Source organism: Scylla paramamosain, chromosome 35 (genome assembly GCF_035594125.1).
Source record: "Scylla paramamosain isolate STU-SP2022 chromosome 35, ASM3559412v1, whole genome shotgun sequence".
NCBI classification, from domain to species: Eukaryota; Metazoa; Arthropoda; class Malacostraca; order Decapoda; family Portunidae; genus Scylla; species Scylla paramamosain.
This window is the reverse complement of record NC_087185.1, coordinates 13698646-13717079: the sequence shown is the minus strand read 5'-3', so window position 1 is coordinate 13717079 and position 18434 is coordinate 13698646. Positions and strand designations below refer to the sequence as shown.

The 18434-nt window shown below is 42.0% G+C and overlaps 1 protein-coding gene and 1 long non-coding RNA gene across 9 annotated transcripts in view; one reads left to right on the top strand and one right to left on the bottom strand.

Moving 5' to 3' along the window:
- The window catches only part of LOC135090678 (uncharacterized), a 35857-nt gene that overhangs the window by 4738 nt on the left and 12685 nt on the right, over window positions 1-18434 (bottom strand). For 2 of the 7 annotated variants that reach the window (XR_010262078.1, XR_010262079.1), the window contains exon 1: window positions 5290-5503. The exons of 1 other annotated variant lie outside the window; for it this stretch is intronic. The gene's annotated coding sequence lies outside the window, so the exon portion shown is untranslated. Of the gene's footprint in view, window positions 1-762; window positions 889-5289; window positions 5504-18434 lie in introns of those variants that run through there. 4 more of the 7 variants (XR_010262080.1, XM_063987676.1, XM_063987675.1 and 1 more) reach the window with 3 other exon arrangements.
- On the top strand, window positions 5704-18154 carry LOC135090680 (uncharacterized). 2 transcript variants are annotated; one of them, XR_010262081.1, is made up of 4 exons: window positions 5704-6076; window positions 6377-6515; window positions 16333-16528; window positions 16888-18154. It is a non-coding gene; the product is annotated as an uncharacterized LOC135090680 (long non-coding RNA). The 2 variants fall into 2 exon arrangements; XR_010262082.1 differs by lacking the exon at window positions 6377-6515 and having other exon boundaries at window positions 5849-6076.

The window sequence follows — 18434 nt, the reverse complement described above, 5'->3', positions numbered from 1 at the left end:
AAGAAAGCAACGAGCCAGTTCAGGAATATTCTCGATCATGGACGCTGGGAGCAGACTAGTAGGTTATGACGGGGAAGCCACAGCTGGGCGTCACATCCCACTCTCGGCGCCTGGTGGATCCCCTCTCATCCCTCCTCTTAGGTTACACCCACAAAGTCTTCCCTGTCCTACGGCCTCTGTGTTGGTGTCATTTTCATCTAAACGATCACAAAAAGCCCAATTAGTTTAAACTGGCTATTCATTGGTATTTAGTGTTTTCATTAATTTTAAATTCTCAAGTTTGCATTAACTGATTAGCGTGTTCTGCAGGGTAAGTAATACTTATCTTTGCGCATCATAAATGATTAACTCTACCTACAGTATAAATAATAAGCAATGTTTGATGTCAGCAATGCAATGTTTTGTTAATGGATCCTTTTGCATCATAACCTCGTTTTGCGCGATGTAAATCATTCGATCAATAACTATCAAATCTGCAGGTATTATAGCTCTAGAAAATATCAAACAATTGCACTTGGTCACAGTGGATCAGTGATATTGTAGATGCCGCCGATGGTCGCACAAAGTTTGCGAAACACAAAAAATCCTCAGGTTCAAATGCTAAGCACCTCGGTCTCGTGGCAGAAAGTCGTGATATAGATTATCATTACGTCGTAAAGTGAAAATAGTTATGACGTGCGGCACAATACAGGACCATTGTCTGATTTCATCCACACCGCTACTAAAAATAAAGCCTTGTACTTGATGAACTGTTATAGTCACCTTACTGCCAGCCAACATGACGGTCACCAGCGCAGTGACGCTTGTGAGAACCTCTCACCGCCTCGTGGTGCTCCTTCCCGCCCTCCACTCAACTGTTACCACATGTAACCTTCCTCCCCCACTGCGATCCTTCATCTTTTCCTCCCCACCGCCTAATCCTTTCCCTCTCCTTCCTTCTCTCTGAACCCTACATGTGTTCTTATGCTTCCTCACTCCTCCCCTTCTCTTTTGTTTATTTAATTAGGCAACAAGTAGCTAAGTGGGAGTTCAAAAATGCATTAACACCATGTTTCCTTCCACGTCTTGCATCATGACCTGAATACTGTTCACGTGTCTCCACAGTAAGCATTGTCCTCCCTCAGCTCGATTTAGAAGTGAATCATTCCCCTGCTGCTCATGTCACTGCTCCGCCTTCACTCGGCGTTAAGTGGGTAAGTGGCACTTTGCGCAATATAAGAGGTTCTCCGGCTGCGTAGTCATATGCAAGACAAAGAGTGTTTATCGTAAATATAATGTAACAGCTTCTTTCATTAGGCTAGGCTTTTGTTTGTGTGTTGCGACCTTAAAGGAAAATTTAACATCCTCTGTCAGGGAATTCGTTACGAGTCAGAGAGAGAGAGAGAGAGAGAGAGAGAGAGAGAGAGAGAGAGAGAGAGAGAGAGAGAGAGAGAGAGAGAATATATTATGTAATAGAAGTCAGAAATTCGTTTACTCTCATGAAGAGGTAAGTTTTCTAGTGTTCGTGAGAGCCTCATAAGTAGCTGGTGAAAGGTTCATTGAACTCTGATGTACTGCAGGTCGTGGACTCCTAAGGGTCCTCTGTGACTTTTGATCCCTCCTTGACCTTTCTTGACCTTTCGTGAATCTGTAACAAGTGACCTAAATGTCCTCATATATTTGCTCCACTTAACTCCTGTTTTATTTTCTGACACTACTGCCGTCTTTTTTTTTTTTACCTTCCTCCTTTATTTTTCTTACGAATGTTAAAGACTAGGAATTTTATCGAATTCTAACATGCGTCATGTGACCATTTTATTGTAGCTCCATAACAGTAAATTTCTGTAGTCCAGCAAAGCTTGTAAGTTCAGGAAGAAAAAGTTACTCTCCTTTCATCTATGTACTTTCATGACATAATATTATTGCTAGTTATATTCAAACTCTACCTGTGCAGTTCTATTTCATTTAGATAATATGCCGCGGCTCTTTATTCCATTGTGCCTCTGCGCTGACTACGTTTTCTTCATTTCGTAAATATGGCACTGAAAAATTTATCCCATACACTCACCACAGCTTTGCTCTGTCTACGAACACACGCCGCTAGCTAGAAAAATTTGAAACACGAACCCCCTGGCACATTTTTTTTTTTTTTTTTGTGTGTGTGTGGTGCTCTTGAGAGCTACAAATTCTGTGACATATATCACGTCTTTTCTTTCATTTGAATGATTCTAGACGATTATATAAAACACAAACAAGACTACAAAGGTTCTATCTGCAGCTATTGTTAGTCATGTTTCGAAGTAATATTATACTCTACGTCACTGATTCTCATCCAGAGGTAAATTTGCCCCTTGGGGGTAAAAAGAAGAAAAAAAAATGCATGGCAAAGAGGAGTAAATAACTGATGTACCTGATAATTGGCTAGTAATTCAATTAAATTTTATTTTGTAAAATAGAAATTAAATTTCATTTTTTCATTTTGTAAAATAGAGAGAGAGAATATGTGTGTGTGTGTGTGTGTGTGTGTGTGTGTGTGTGTGTGTGTACACACGTGCGGGCGCACGGGCGCGCGCGAGGGAGAGGGAGAGGGAGGAGGGGAGAGTGTATGAAAGTGAAGGGGTAAATGGAGAAATACATCAAGTCCAGAAGGTTAATGATGGAAGTTGAGAATCCGTGCTCTACGGAAATTTGCCATAGACCATTTCATTACACTTAAGGAGAAGCCCTTCCATTCAAAGGATTAATTAAATACATTTTTCACAGTGTAAGGCGAGGTAGGTATTCAAACTGTTCGAAGTTTCTCTTTTATAGATTTGTATAACTGCTAGACCGCCACCAGAGATTCTATACTGTAGGTTCCTTGACAGCCGCCCATTATACCGTGCGCGGGGCGCAGAGGTGGGACAAGGTGCTGTATTGGCACTTGACAGAGGTCAATGCTACATGTGGTAAGGCGTGGGGGTTACGCCGTCCCCTCTTGTGATGAGTTAAGTGCTGGCCAAGCGATTGCAGAGTTGCACAGCGTATGACGTCAGATATATTTTCGAAGAGTGACAGCACCCCGACGACAATTATTTTTGCAGACGCGAAATGGTGTACTGTGTGTGTGTGTGTGTGTGTGTGTGTGTGTGTGTGTGTGTGTGTGAGTGTGTACTTTTACATGAACAAGTCAGGATCGTAATGTTCCCTCATAATATATATATATATATATATATATATATATATATATATATATATATATATATATATATATATATATATATATATATATATATATATATGCCAGCGGGAAGGGGGAGGTTTGCAGCAACACACACACACACACACACACACACACACACACACACACACACACACACACACACACTTTATTTCCACACATTTTTCTCGTCTGTTATTAACTAGAAAAAAAAAATAAACAGGTTTAAAAATAATTTGTTACAATTATGAGGCTTTTAACGTTGTAGGAAGTGTTGTTGTCTTCCTAAATCTCTGACCCATCCGTATGAAAGTATAAATATTATGAACGCAGGGTGAGTTTCATTTCTCGCTACTATTGTGGACGTTTGTCAGTACCAACGGCGCCGCGTTTGACAGAGTGGGAAGAAACAGTTGTCCTCTTCCACTACCACTATGATACCACAGCCATTATCACGATCCATCCTTCATGGTATTGTCATTCCATCTCTATCTCGGCAGACCCAGAGGCCTTCTGTTATCCCGTTCAGTGCTAGTTTTGGTTGCCTGTCTATAAAATAACAATAAACAAAATTCTCTCTCTCTCTCTCTCTCTCTCTCTCTCTCTCTCTCTCTCTCTCTCTCTCTCTCTCTCTCTCTCTCTCTCTCCTTACCGCAGCATTCGTTTCTGCACTGGTTAACTTATTTACTCACTTCATAATTGCACACTCGCTCCGTTCTTGACTCCCATATTCACCCAGTGCTTCATTCATTCATTTTCTCACTCACTCACACAACTGGTTTGTTCACCATCATCATACTTTTCCACATTGCCAAAACTGAACCAAGACATTTTATTTCAAGAAAAACAGAAAATGGGAGGAAAAGGTAGTCGACTATCAGTCACGGCCAAGATGACCCTCCTGAGCAACTGGCGGGTACCCGTCTGGTTGTCCCGTGGCTCCCGCCTTCGCTCAGGGGGCTGCTGTGGGATGGGGAGGCGCCCCGTGGCCTCCTTCACCTTCCGGCGAAAGGCCGAGCGGTGGGACCGACGCCCCCTCGTGTCGGACAAGGCGACCAGTCAAGACGTGGGGTTAGCTGGCCGCCAGCTAACCAGGACCAGGAGACACCCATAAGGGTGCACTGCCTGGCGAGGGACGCCACCATCCTCTGCCAGAACATTCCCCAAAAGAATCTCCAGGCCGGGGTCAAGTACACTATGGTGGGACGCCACGCCGTAATATTCTTCTGCCTGGCCGGAGACCAGGGTGTCCACGGGGGCGTGGGCATGGGGACTTCGTGTTGTTCAATTGCTGCACGTGCTGTTCGTGCTGCAAGTGGGTGGGAGGCCGGGCTAAAGTGCATTATGGCTTCCTGGTTGGCCTGGCAAGCTTTCACCCGCTTGCTGTTGGAGACGAGCACGAGTCCGCCCTGTTCCCGTCCCTCGTGGACACCCTGGTCTCCGGCCAGGCAGAAGAAAATCACGGCGTGGCGCCCCGCCGTAGTGTAGTTGAGCCCGGCCAGGAGATCCTTCAGGGGCATGCCCTGGCAGAGGGCGGTGGTGCTCCCCGCCAGGCAGTGCATCCTAATGGGTGTCTCCTGGTCCTCAGCGGCCAGCCTCCCCACGTCCAGGCTGGTCGCCTTGTCGGACTCAAGGAGCGTCGCTTCCACCCATCGGCCCCGTGCAGGAAGATGGAGGCCACGGGGTGCATCCCCCTCCCACAGCAGGTTCTCTGCCTTTATACAAAGGCCTGGCGACAAAAGTACATATACACATGGAAAGAATTAGTGCAGTTTTTTATACCATCACTTCCCCCAAAAGTGATGAGAGATAAGTGTGCTGCATATATATATATATATATATATATATATATATATATATATATATATATATATATATATATATATATATATATATATATATATACACACACACACACACACACACGTGAAACTGAATACAGCATCTCATTCGGTGTTATTTGCAACACCAAGTCATTGCGGATTGTAGTTTAGCCTGCCATGACTTGTTTTCAGTCTGGTAATGGTAGTGTCTGGTTAGTGTATGGTTGTGGAAGGAACTGGGAAGCTGGAGAGCTGGGTCGAGGAGAGTCTGAAAGGGAGGTTGCTTACGTGGTTCGCTGGGTCGGTGTTTGGGTAGGACGTGCTGTGGTCGCCATTCTCCCTTCTTCATCGACCTGTGTGTGGCTGTCAGGTTTGGTGTTGCTGTCCTTGGTAGAGTGTAGAAGGAAAGGTGTCATTGGCTAGGACACCGTTCCACTCGGCAGGGCTATTTAATGATGGGACCTATGTATGTTTCCGCGGAGAGTGAATCGTCTGTGTTGTGGTGGTGGTATGAATCATATGATTATTGTTGTGATGGTGGTGTGTCTCTCTTAATATGTCTTTATAATGTTGAGGATATCATGTGTCTTCTACCTGCCCTTCCTTAAGGCAGTAGAGTGTGTTGTGCCACAAGGTGCTGTAGGAAGATCCCAACACGTGCCACGCGCAGTACGCGGGTCTAGACATCATAACATGGCAAGAGTCGATGTGAGCTCACATACATAGTGTTGTTTTGCATTGTGTCGTTGGAGGGCAGTGGTGAGTTCTGCGCCACAGTGTGGAGTGGTTCACACGGTTAGCTTAAAGTCATTTGGATCTCGATGTCAAAGGTTTGCTGCTTCATTAACTATGGCTTTCTCTCTGATGCCAATGTGCGAGGGTATCCACTGTAAGTGGATAGACTCGTCATGTTATGTATTTGATGGAGCTAGGAGTAAATTTGTTGGCAGAAGTGGTGGCGTCCATCTTCAGAGAAGCTGCAGAGAAGTGAGAGTTGTTAGACAGTGATATAGACTGAGGCTTGATGTGTGTCAATGTGAATTGGATGACGTGGTGAATGAAAAACACCTCAAGAGTAAGTATGGAGTGTTGGTTACTAAATGGTATATAACTTGGGGCGTTTTTCTCCTGTATGGCCAACATTTTGTATGTCAGTTGTTTGCAGTGGTGTATATTTGTGCAAAGAGTAAATGCTCAGCCACAGATAAAGATATTTTTCCTGTGGGTAGAGATGCGGCACAGTGTTTTTCTTCAGGGAAACTAAGGCCTAGTGTTCAGTCTCAAATAGAGGCCCACTGTTTTAGCAGCAGATAGGGTATGCCCATGTTAATATGGGGATAAATGTGTTATTCACAATCATTAATAATTATCACAGATAAGAGATGGAAAGAGGTGTTGTGTATCCCTTCCATACCAGACAAAACGGCACATCGGTATTTTTCTTTGGAAAAATTGCCTATCAAACTCCAAGCAGACTAGTAAAAACATAATGTATGCAAACCAAAATATACTAGGTAAGATATTAGCAGTTTTACTGAGTAATGTTTAGATATATCTAAAATTTTTAAATATGATGTATACCAGTATTTAGCATGCATGTTTTAAATACACAAGTGATTTTCATTTTCATGAAAATGTTTTCATGAAATGTTCATGCAACATAACATATAAGTTATTTATTTTTAAGTCAGAAGTTTTATATTTTGGAAGGCATAGTGGCAGCCAACTTGAACATGAAGTTTTTATACCTATTACAGTAATGGTTGATAATAATATATTGTGTAAGTACTGAGGTCTTCACTGCTAAGAAGCAGTGCTGTGTTTCCCGATATACAATGATTCCATGTATGGAGATACTTAGTCATCCATGTCATAGTCTGTTCTTTTTATGCTCTCATTGTGGTGAAACTTTTCTGTATTTTTTTATTTATTTTTTTTTATGTAGGAAGGACACTGGCCAAGGGCAACAAAAATCTAATAAAAAAAAATGCCCACTGAAATGCCAGTCCCATAAAAGCGTCAAAGCAGTGGTCAAAAATTGGTGGATAAGTGTCTTGAAACCTCTCCCTCTTGAAGGAATTCAAGTCATAGGAAGGTGGAAATACAGAAGCAGGCAGGGAGTTCCAGAGTTTACCAGAGAAAGGGATGAATGATTGAGAATACTGGTTAACTCTTGCATTAGAGAGGTGGACAGAATAGGGGTGAGAGAAAGAAGAAAGTCTTGTGCAGCGAGGCCGCGGAAGGAGGGGAGGCATGCAGTTAGCAAGATCAAAAGAGCAGTTAGCATGAACTCTAGAAGTGTACTCTCTCTCTCTCTCTCTCTCTCTCTCTCTCTCTCTCTCTCTCTCTCTCTCTCTCTCTCTCTCTCTCTCTCTCTCTCTCTCTCTCTCTCTCTCTACATTTACACTATATATATATATATATATATATATATATATATATATATATATATATATATATATATATATATATATATATATATATATATATATATATATATAATTGGTTTTGCACTCACACCAGCATACTATAGATTTTCTCCTGAACTATGAATCAATCTAACATCATACTATTAGTATATTTATATAAATAGGTGCAAACACACATGTATTTGCTATGTAAAGTGTTCCACTTGCAAAAACTCCTGATGTAGACCAGTATGAAGAGGCCAGTAGCACAAATGTAGGTCAAATTTCTCTATATAATTGGTGGTTATGGTAGTCAACATTTGCAAGTAGACATACAGTCAATGAATGCAGGTTTTGCATCACAGCAGGAAAGTCCCCACACACTGCTTATGTGTGAGCAGTTTCACCTGATGATTGGCCACCACCTTCATATCAGCTAACCTAACCCAATTACCCTGTACCAAATTACTGGATAGGGTCTCTTATTTACTATTACACATTATTTTGGCTAGATTAGTTAGGTTAGATTAGGTTACATTACTTAGGTTAGGTTATCTGATGAGGTGACAGCCAATCATGAAGCGAGACTTCTCGCACCAATCACAAGGCAAGACTGCTTGCACATATGCAGTACGTGCATGGACCTTCCTGTGTGCAGGCCCTACCCACGGCAGCTCACACAACACAGGGAGTGCATTTTGTATAAGGAATCTAAGCAATAAAAAAAAAAAAAAAAAAAAAAAAAAAAGGCATGAGACAAATTGAATTACATGGAGGTCCTGTTATACAGGATGTGTAAATTAGAGACTATTTTCTTTATACAAGCACAAAAATCCAGTGATATGAGCTTCAGTCTGAGGTGAGTAAAATTACAAACTTTAGAATGCATGCCATACTGCTCCCTCCCACTAACACATCCAAGCTGGATGATGATGTACGATGGCTTGGATGTGCAGAGATGAGTTTGCGACTGACGGAAGAGAGCCATGTGCCCCTCCTTTGTCCCTTACATACCATACATCCTCCCACCTCTTTTAAACTGAACTCGGTATCTCTCAGACTCCCACTCTTACGACTTTACTGCTTATTATTATACTTGTACTCTATCATCATTTGGCTTGCAGGCATATTTGCAGTACAGTACAGGTACACTGTACAGTGTTTTATGTGACTGATATTGTTACTGCTGTTGTATTCTTTCATTTGCTGTCTTTGGTGTGGTGGTGTGTGTAATTGACTGTACGGTGTATAGATTGTGGCTTATTTTGCCTCTCAAGTGCTAATTATGCCTACTAAGTGGCCAGTAAGTTTCAGTGTGAGTCATAGCAGTAAAATGAATACCAATAACACTCTCAAAAAGGTAGAAATTAAGAGGCACAGGAATAATTAGCGAGTTACCCCTCCCTGACACATTAACTATGCATTGGTGAGTGTTATGCACATTTTATGTTCAATTAATATTAAATAATATTCTTAGTTTGCTGTTTTCTCTCTCAGGTTGCTTTATTGACACTTCTGTAATACAGACACATTTATTGTGCTTAGCATCATATGTTTTAGCTTGAAAGCCTACCTTTGACAAGGGTTGCAGATCCTAACCCCTTTTTGCCATTATTTATGTGTAGCATTAGCGTGTATGAACCAAATGAGGATGAAGTGTGTAGGACAACTTCCAGTCATGGAGAGTAGTATTTATTGATATGTTTTGGGCAGGTAGAGAGAATGGAAGCACCACAACAGCTAAGCCATATGTGTATTATGAGACGGATCCCCCAAGCAATATAGATGGAAGGGAATGTCTCCTCTCATAGTTGGATAGCAAGTGTGTGTGTGTGTGTGTGTGTGTGTGTGTGTGTGTGTGTGTCCCTGGCTGTCTTTCTGTTTTATGTGTGTGTGCACCTTTGCTCAACTTTCCAGAATATGAAGAGCAGTATGAGTGGAAGCCCCCCAGACATGTGAAGCATATTCCAATCATGGACAGATAAAGTCAGTGTACAGAGTTAGCACCTGGAAGGGTGAGAAAAACTGGCGAACATGTCTCAGAATGCTGAACTTCATAGAAGCTGTTTTAGCTAGAGATGAGAAGTGGGATTTCCAATTTAGATTATAAGTAAAGGACAGACCAAGAATGTTCAGTATCATTGAAGAAGAGGGAATAGTTGTCTAGAAGTTTGTGTTGAGTTGATAGATGAAGGAATTGAGTTTTTGAGGCATTGAACAATACTAAGTTTGCTCTGGCCCAATTAGAAATTTCAGAAAGATCAGAAGTCGGGCATTCCGTGGCTTCCCTGTGTGAACTGTTTACTTCCTGAAGGGTTGGACGTTTAGAAAAAGATATGGAAAAGTGCAGGATGGTATCATCACCGTATGAGTGGTAAGGACAAAAAGTTTGGTTTAGAAGATCATTGATGAATAATAGGAAGAGAGTGGGTGACAGGACAGAGAACCCTGAGGAACACCACTGTCAATAGATTTAGGAGAACAGTGACTGTCTAACACAGCAGCAATTGAATGGTCAGAAAGGAAACTTGAGATGAAGTTTCAGAGAGAAGGATAGAAGCTGTAGGAGGGTAGTTTGGAAATCAGAGATTTGTGTCAGACTCAAACAGCAAAGTTTCACCAAAATCTCTAAAGAGAGGATGACTAAGACTCAGTAAGGAAGTCCAGATCACCAGTAGAGCAGCCTTGACAGAACCCATACTGGCATTCAGATAAAAGGGTGTGATTTAAGAATCTTCCTGTTGAGGATAGATTAAAAAAATTCAGATTAGCAGGAAATTAAAGCAATAGGATGGTTGTTTGAGGGATTAGAACAGTCACCCATTTTAGGAAGATGCAGAATGTAGGCAAACTTCCAGCAAGAAGGATGGTGACAGACAGACAGTTGAAAAAGTTTCATTAGGCAAGGTGCAAGCATGGAGGTGCAGTTTCTGAGAACAATAGGTGGGACCCCATCAGGTCCATAAGCCTTCCAAGGGTTTAGGCCAGTAAGGGGATGGAAAACATCATTGCAAAGAATTTCAATAGGTAGCATGAAGTAATCAGAAGGTGGAGGAGAGGACAGAACAAGCCCTTGATCATCTAGGGTAGAGATTTTAGTAAAGATTTGAGCGAAGAGTTCAGTATTAGAAATAGATGTGATTGCCATCTGGTTGAAATAGAGGGAAAGAAGTAAAGTTATTGTAGATGTTTTTGGCTGGGTGCCAGAAGTCATGAGAAGAGTTAGATCTTGAAAGATTTTGACACTTTCTATTAATGAAGGAGTTTTTAGCTAGTTGGAAAACAGACTTGGCATAGTTCTGGGCAGAAATATAAAGTGCATGAGATTCTGGTGATGGAAGGCTTAAGTACCTTTTGTGGGCCACCTTTCTATCATGTATAGCACAAGAACAGGCTGTGTTTGGCTATACAAACAGGCAGGTTTGGAAGGTTTAGGTCGAGAAAGAGTGAGGAATGTACACCTCCATGCCAGACACTATCACCCCCATTATGTGCTTAGCACACAGAGACAGGTCTCTGACACGGAAGCAGTAGCCACTCCAAGGAAAATCAACAAAATATCTCCTCAGGTCCTCCCAACTAGCAGAGGCAAAACATCAGAAGCACCTCTGCTTAGGGGAATCCTCAGGAGGGATTGGAGCAATAGGACAAGATACAGATATGAGATTGTGATTGGAGGACCTCAATGGAGAAGATAGGGGTGACAGCATAAATAGAAAAGGATTAGAGGTTAGGAAAGAGTCAAGAATGTTTGGCATATCTCCAAGACGGTCAAGAATGCGAGTAGGGTGTTGCACCAGTTGCTCTAGGTCGTAGAGGATAGTAAAGTTGAAGGCTAGTTCACCAGGATGGTCAGTGAAGGGAGAGGAAAGCCAAAGCTGGTGGTGAACATTGAAGTCTCCAAGAATGGAGATCTCTGCAAAAGGGAAGAGAGTCGGAATGTGCTTCACTATGGAAGTTTAGTCAAAGAATTTCTTATAGTCAGAGGAGTTAGGTGAGAGGTATACAGCACGGAAAAATTTAGTTTGAGAGTGACTCTGTATTTGTAGACAGATGGCGGAAAACTTGGAAGATTCAAGAGCATGGGCACAAAAACAGGTTGTCATTGTGCACATTGATGCAGAATCCAGCTTTGCATTGAAAATGAGAATAACGAAAGTAGGAGGGAACAGAAAAGGGGCTACTATCAGTTGCTTCAGACACCCGTGTTTCAGTGAGGAAAAGAGGATGAGGTTTAGCAGAGGAGAGGTGGTGTTCTATAGATTGAAAATTAGACCTAAGACCGTGAATGTTGCAGAAGTTAATGAAGAAAAAGTTGAGTGGGATGCCAAGACACTTAAGGTCCATAACAAAGGAGCAGTCTGACCTGGGGACATCTGTGGTCCCTTCCCCAGATGGGGACTCCGAGGCTGTTGTATGAATCGCCATGATTATTATGAATTTTGAGAGAAGCGTGTGTGTGTAATTAGGCACTTGCAGTTTTGTGCGAAGGAAGAGTTGTCTTTAGAGGGCAGGCTGTGACTGGCCCCTTGTGTTGTGAGACACAAAGGGAAATGTTCAGTGAGGTCACAGCTGAGTTTAATGGTAGGTTCACAGCACCCCCTGATCCAGTGCTTTAGACCTCACTGGGAGTAACTGTCATTTCGGCAGGTGCTTACTTCCATCGCCTCTGGTGTAATGGCACATTTTTATATATTTGCTATTGTATTTGTTGATTTACCTTTTTCTTCACAGGTACTTCTACCTCCAAAATGAGAGTGAAATATGGCAATACAAAGCAAGGACCAGGAGGATTGCAAAAGAAAATTGAATTACTGAAAGTAGTTATAAATACACTATGCAGTAAATGTACATTACCATCAGGTATCATGAAAAGGGAGTGTTACTTATATGGGTAGAGATAAAAATCTATTCTTTGTAGTTCACAAGGAAGGATAGTCTCCCTCTCTCTCATTTAGGAGGAGGAGGCAGTAGGCACCTGCCGAAACAATAATTACTCCCAGTGAGGTCTAAAGCACTGGATCAGGGGGTGCTGTGAACTTATCATTAAAACCAGCTGTGACCTCACTGAATGTTTCCCTTTGTGTCTCACAACACAAGGGGGCAGTCACAGCCTACCCTCTTAAGACAACTCTCTTCCTCCACACAAAACTACAAGCACCTAATAACACACACACCTTCACTCAACTATTTCAAAATTATCATGGCGACTCCTACACCAGCCTCAGAGTCCGCATCTGGGGAGGGGACCATAAATGTCCCTAGGTCAGACTACCTTTCTGTCAACGACCCTAAGTGTCTTGACACCCCCCTCAACTTTTTCTTCATTAACTTCTGCAACATTCGCGGTCTAAGATCTAATTTTCAACCTGTAGAACACCACCTCTCCTCTTCTAAACCTCATATCTTCTTTTCCTCACTGAAACTCAGTTGTCTGAGGCAACTGACAGTAGCCCCTTTTCTGTTCCCTCCTATTTTCTCTATCCTCATTTTCTATCTGAATCTGGATGTTGTGTTTATGTGCACAATGACTTAACCTGCTCTCGTGCCCACACACTTGAATCTTCCGAGTTTTCCACTATCTGGCTACGACTACAGAGTCACTCTCAAACTAAATTTATCTGTGCTGTATACCTCTCACCTAACTCCTCTGACTATGAGAAATTCTTTGACTGTTTAACTTCCAAAGTGGAGCACATTCTGATTCTCTTCCCTTTTGCAGAGATCTCCATTCTTGGAGACTTCACACTGCTCACCACCAGCTTTGGTTTTCTCTCCCTTCACTGACTATCCTGGTGAACTAGCCTTTTCAGCTTTGCTATCCTCCACAACCTAGAGCAATTGGTGCAACACCTTACTCATATTCCTGACTGTCTTGGAGATATCCCCAACATTCTTGACCTCTTCCTGACCTCTAATCCTTCTGCTTATGCTGTCACCCTCTCTTCTCTTCTCCATTGGGCACCTCCGATCACAGTCTCATATCTGTATCTTGTCCTGTCACTCCAATCCTTCCTCAGGATCCCCCTAAGCGAAAGTGCCTCTGGCATTTTGCCTTTGCTGGTTGGGGGGACCTGAGGAGGTATTTTGCTGATTTTCCTTGGAATGACTACTGCTTCTGTGTCAGAGACCGTCTTTATGTGCCAAGTGCATAACAGAGGTGATAGTGTCTGGCATGGAGGTGTACATTCCTCACTCTTTTCCTCAGCCTAAACCTTCTAAACCTTGGTTTAACATAGCTTGTTCTTGTGCTATACATGATAGAGAGGTGGCCCACAAAAGGTACTTAAGCCTTACATCATGTGAATCTCATGCACTTTGTATTTCTGCCCAGTACCATGCCAGGTCTGTTCTGCAACTAGCAAAAAACTCCTTCATTAACAGAAAATGTCAAAATCTTTCAAGATTTAACTCCCCTCATGACTTCTGGGATCTAGACAAAAATATCTCTAATAACTATGCTTCTTCTTCTTTCCCTCCTTTATTTCAACCAGATGGCACCACTGCTATCACATCTATCTCTAAAGCTGAACTCTTTGCTCAAACCTTTGCTAAAAACTCTACCTTGGACAATTCAGGGCTTGTTCCTCCCTCTCCTCCAGCCTCAACTACTTCATGCTACCTACAGTAAAATCCCTCTTATCCTGCATCAACAGGACCCCCGACATGCCGGATACTTGACAGTTGACGGATACTTGAATAGAAGTGAAATTATGTCCTTCTGATCTTTTCAAGCTGAACCACTCATATAACACTTTGTCCATCATTTCACCACGATGATACTGCAGTGTGTGACGATTTTCCGCTGCCTTTGGGGTGTCGGTGGCTTTCATGTAATCCCGCAACTTTTTCGTTTGGGATTTAATGTCATAAATAGTTGATGAGCCCACACCATATTCCGCCATTAGTTGCTATCTGCTTTCACCTCTCTCTGATCGTTGACAAATGTCTATCTTCTGCTTAAGTGTAAGCACAACACGCTTCCTCTTTTCTACAACTTTAGGCATGATGAAGGCGTCAGGCGATAAACAGTGCACACACGGGACTGAGTCACTGAGTAAACACAGTGCAGTGGGCCGCAGGTGGCGCGAAGCAGTGCGCTCTGGTAGCGACGGGACAAAGTATGCCTCACGTGGGAATTTTAATCGATTTTATGAGTACACATTGATTTTTTATTGATTTTAAGGCTCGGGGAAAAATGTGCCTGATACTTGAAGCTGCCGGATACTCGAATGCCGGATGAGAGGGATTTTACTGTATTAAAATTCTTCACAATGATGTTTTACATGCCCTTGCTGGCCTAAACCCTTGAAAGGCTTATGGACCTGATGGGGTCCCTCCTATTGTTCTCTGAAACTGTGCCTCTGTGCTTGCACCTTGCCTGGTCAAACTCTTTCAGTTCTGTCTGTCAACATCTACCTTTCCTTCTTACTGGAAGTTTGCCTACATTCAGCCTGTTCCTAAAAAGGGTGACCGTTCTAGTCCTTAAAACTACTGTCCTATTGCTTTAATTTCCTGCCTATCTAAAGTTTTTGAATCTATCCTCAACAGGAAGATTCTTAAACATCTATCACTTAACAACCTTCTATCTGATTGCTGGTATGGGTTCCATCAAGGTTGTTCTACTGGTGATCTGGCTTTCCTTACTGAGTCTTGGTCATCCTCTTTTAGAGATTTTTGCTGTTGCCTTGGATATATCAAAAGCTTTTGATAGAGTGGCACATAGCTTTGATTTCCAAACTACCTTCCTACATCTTTTATCCTTCTCTCTGTAACTTCATCTCAAGTTTTCTTTCTGACCGTTCAGTTGCTGCTATGGTAGACGGTCACTGTTCTCCTAAATCTATTAACAGTGGTGTTCCTCAGGGTTCTGTCCTGTCACCCACTCTCTTCTTATTATTCATCAATGACCTTCTAAACTAAACTTGTCCTATCCACTCCTATGCTGATGATACCATCCTGCACTTTTCCACATCTTTATAGATGTCCTACACTTTAGGAAGTAAACATTTCACACAGGGAAGCCACAGAACACCTGACTTCTGATCTTTCTAAAATTTCTGATTGGGGCAGAGCAAACTTGGTATTGTTTGATGCCTCAAAAATTCAATTCCTCCATCTATCAACTCGACACAACCTTCCAGACAACTATCCTCTCTTCTTCAGTGACACTCAGCTGTCCCCCTCTTCTACACTGAACATCCTCGGTCTGTCCTTTACTTAGATTATGAGCTGGAAACTTCACATCTCATCTCTAGCTAAAACAGCTTCTATGAAGTTGAACGTTTTGAGATGTCTCCACCAATTTTTCTCACACCCCAGCTTGCTAACTCTGTATGAGGGCCTTATCCATCCATGTATGGAGTATGCTTCACATGTCTGGGAGGGTTCCACTCATACCACTTCTAGACAGGGTGGAATCAAAAACTTTTTGTCTCATCACCACCTCTTCTCTGACTGACTGTCTTTATTTAGCGCCTCTCTCATCGCCGCAGTGTTGCATCTCTAGCTGTCTTCTACTGCTATTTTCATGCTAACTGCTCTTACGATCTTGCTAACTGCATGCCTCTCCTCCTCCCGCAGCCTCGCTGCACAAGACTTTTTCTCCTCTCACCCTTATTCTGTCCACCTCTAATGCAAGAGTTAACCAGTATTCTCAATCATTCACCCCTTTCTCTGGTAAACTCTGAAACTCCCTGCCAGCTTCCAGATTCTGTATTTTCAACTTCCTGTGACTTGACTTCCTTCAAGAGGGAGATTTCAAGACACTTAAAAATGAAGTTTGACTACCGCTTTGGACCCTTTTATGGGACTGGCATCTCAGTGGACTTTATTTTTATTGGATTTTTGTTGCCCTTGGCCAGTGTCCCTCCTACATAAAAAATAAAAATAAAAAAATGACAAGTTCCATCACTTTCTCCAGATTTCTATTGGCACTCCATCACTCGCAGCTGGATTCCCAAACCATTGTCATGACAGCCAGGATCCCAAGATGGTTGCTTGGCTACAGAAGACCAGCAGGCACTGAAGATGCTGGCCTGTACTTGAGCTAAGAACTCAACATTGCTGGTCAAGCTGGACTTCTCATGCATGCTGTCTACTGGGAAGTGGGGACAAAGGTATGTGTGTGTGTGTTTGTTGATGTTGGTTTTGTAATACTTCTATTTTGATGGACAGAAAGATAGGTTTGGCCTGAGAAAGTTGTGTATGTGAGGGTATTTATCTGATCATTTTAGGTTTAATTTTTTTTTAGTGGTTCCCCTAATTTCAGCTGTTGCAACATGGCTAATTAGTCTGACTTTTTTATTAGTAAGAAGTAAATTGTGTTCAAAATACAGCTTAATACTTTTCTTAAAAGCTGAAATAAGAATCAGTGAATCAAGAAGGGATGTCTTCCTTCCAACATTGCCCTTTGTCACTGCCCTGGGAATCTAATTAGACCATCTGTTGCTGTCCATACGATGAGATGTCTTTGCAGGTGCTGCCTAAGAACAACATTGTCCCTTCTACTCCATTCTAGTACCAGGATATTATTCTCCAGCCACAGTAAGGTAACCCATGCTCTTAACTTTTGGGGAAATACGTTGTGGAGAGAGATGCCCAGCTTTCTCTCTTCCCGGTGTGGTGAGAGGGACAGCCTTCACCAACGTGACCATCACTACTGGGGAGTGGACAAGTTCCCATTGTTGGCCATTGTCCCAACCATCAGTGGATGTTCTTTGCAGGCTGCTTGCCAAGGTGGAAACTCTCACCTTTCAGATATTGTCATATTGAAAGAGACGTCTGCAACCTACCTGACCTCTCCTAAGTCACCATTCATGAAGCTGTTGTGCATTTCTCAACCCTGGAAGAAGTCAATAGGGAGGGGTCCTCCACCTCGCCACCTGTTGTCTGGAGGAGTGCAGCTAATGTCATGGGAGGGGGTAGTTTTTAAAAACACTCGGTTAAGTTTGGTCAAGTTTAAAGTTCTTCAGTTGATTTTAGTTCTTTGGTTGATTTTTTTTTTATTAGTATTACTGAGTTGGATGGTAATTTTGTTAGTGTTTTGCTTACTTTGTTTCTAACTTTAGTTAGTTTAAAATAAATATTTATCTTTGTGTGTGGTATGGGTAGCAGCATTATTATTAGCTGGGTTCTATAAGGCACTGGAAAATCCCACAACAAAAGATTAACTTTTATTTGATGTAAGTATCTATATAAAAAACAAGGCTTCATGTTATTTTTCTCTGAATGCACAATGATTTATCTAGTAGATTTTTGTTACCTTGGAGTTGTAAGGAACCCAAAACTAGGAAAAATGTGAGTAATTTACAAAAAAAAAGTTAATTTGAATGTGTCAGGGGTTATCTTAATTTTCAGTAAATATCCTAAAGTAGTTAGTGTTAGTGTTATATCAAACAAAATATGTGTATCACTGGTGTGTTGACTAAAACATAATCCCAAGAGAATTTACTTACTTATCTGATCTGAATTTTAAGTTTACATCATAAAACTATTTTCCTAAAATCTAAATACAGATAACTGGCCAGGGAATTTACATACCAAGCAGTCTGTTAGCATCTTAGAAAAGTAATTATTTTATAAAAGGCACAAATGGTTATCCCCATATAGATAAGTTTTGCAAACAATTTAAGATTGTCCTGATAACAATTTAAGATTTTCAGGACAAAGTCATGTATCTGTCAGCCAAGCAGTCTGTTAGCATCTGATGTCTGTGTCGTGGAGCCAGGCCTTATATAGAATGCCAGACTACAAAGGTCATATGGCACTATGGGAAGAGTGGGAGCAGGGAAAGAAGTAAAGGAGGAGCATGCAGAAAGGAGCTGTAAGAAGGGTTAGATCAGATGGAGAACATTAGTGGTATGAAGAAATGACATAAGGGCAGGGAGAGAGAAGGAAGGAGACTCAGTAAGGACATCAGTGAGGCAAGGAGCCAGAGGCAGGGTAAGTTGAGCAGCCACATGGGAAAGGGAGGAAGGAACGTTGCAGGATGAAAAAAGAGTAGGAGAGTGGGACATGAGGTAA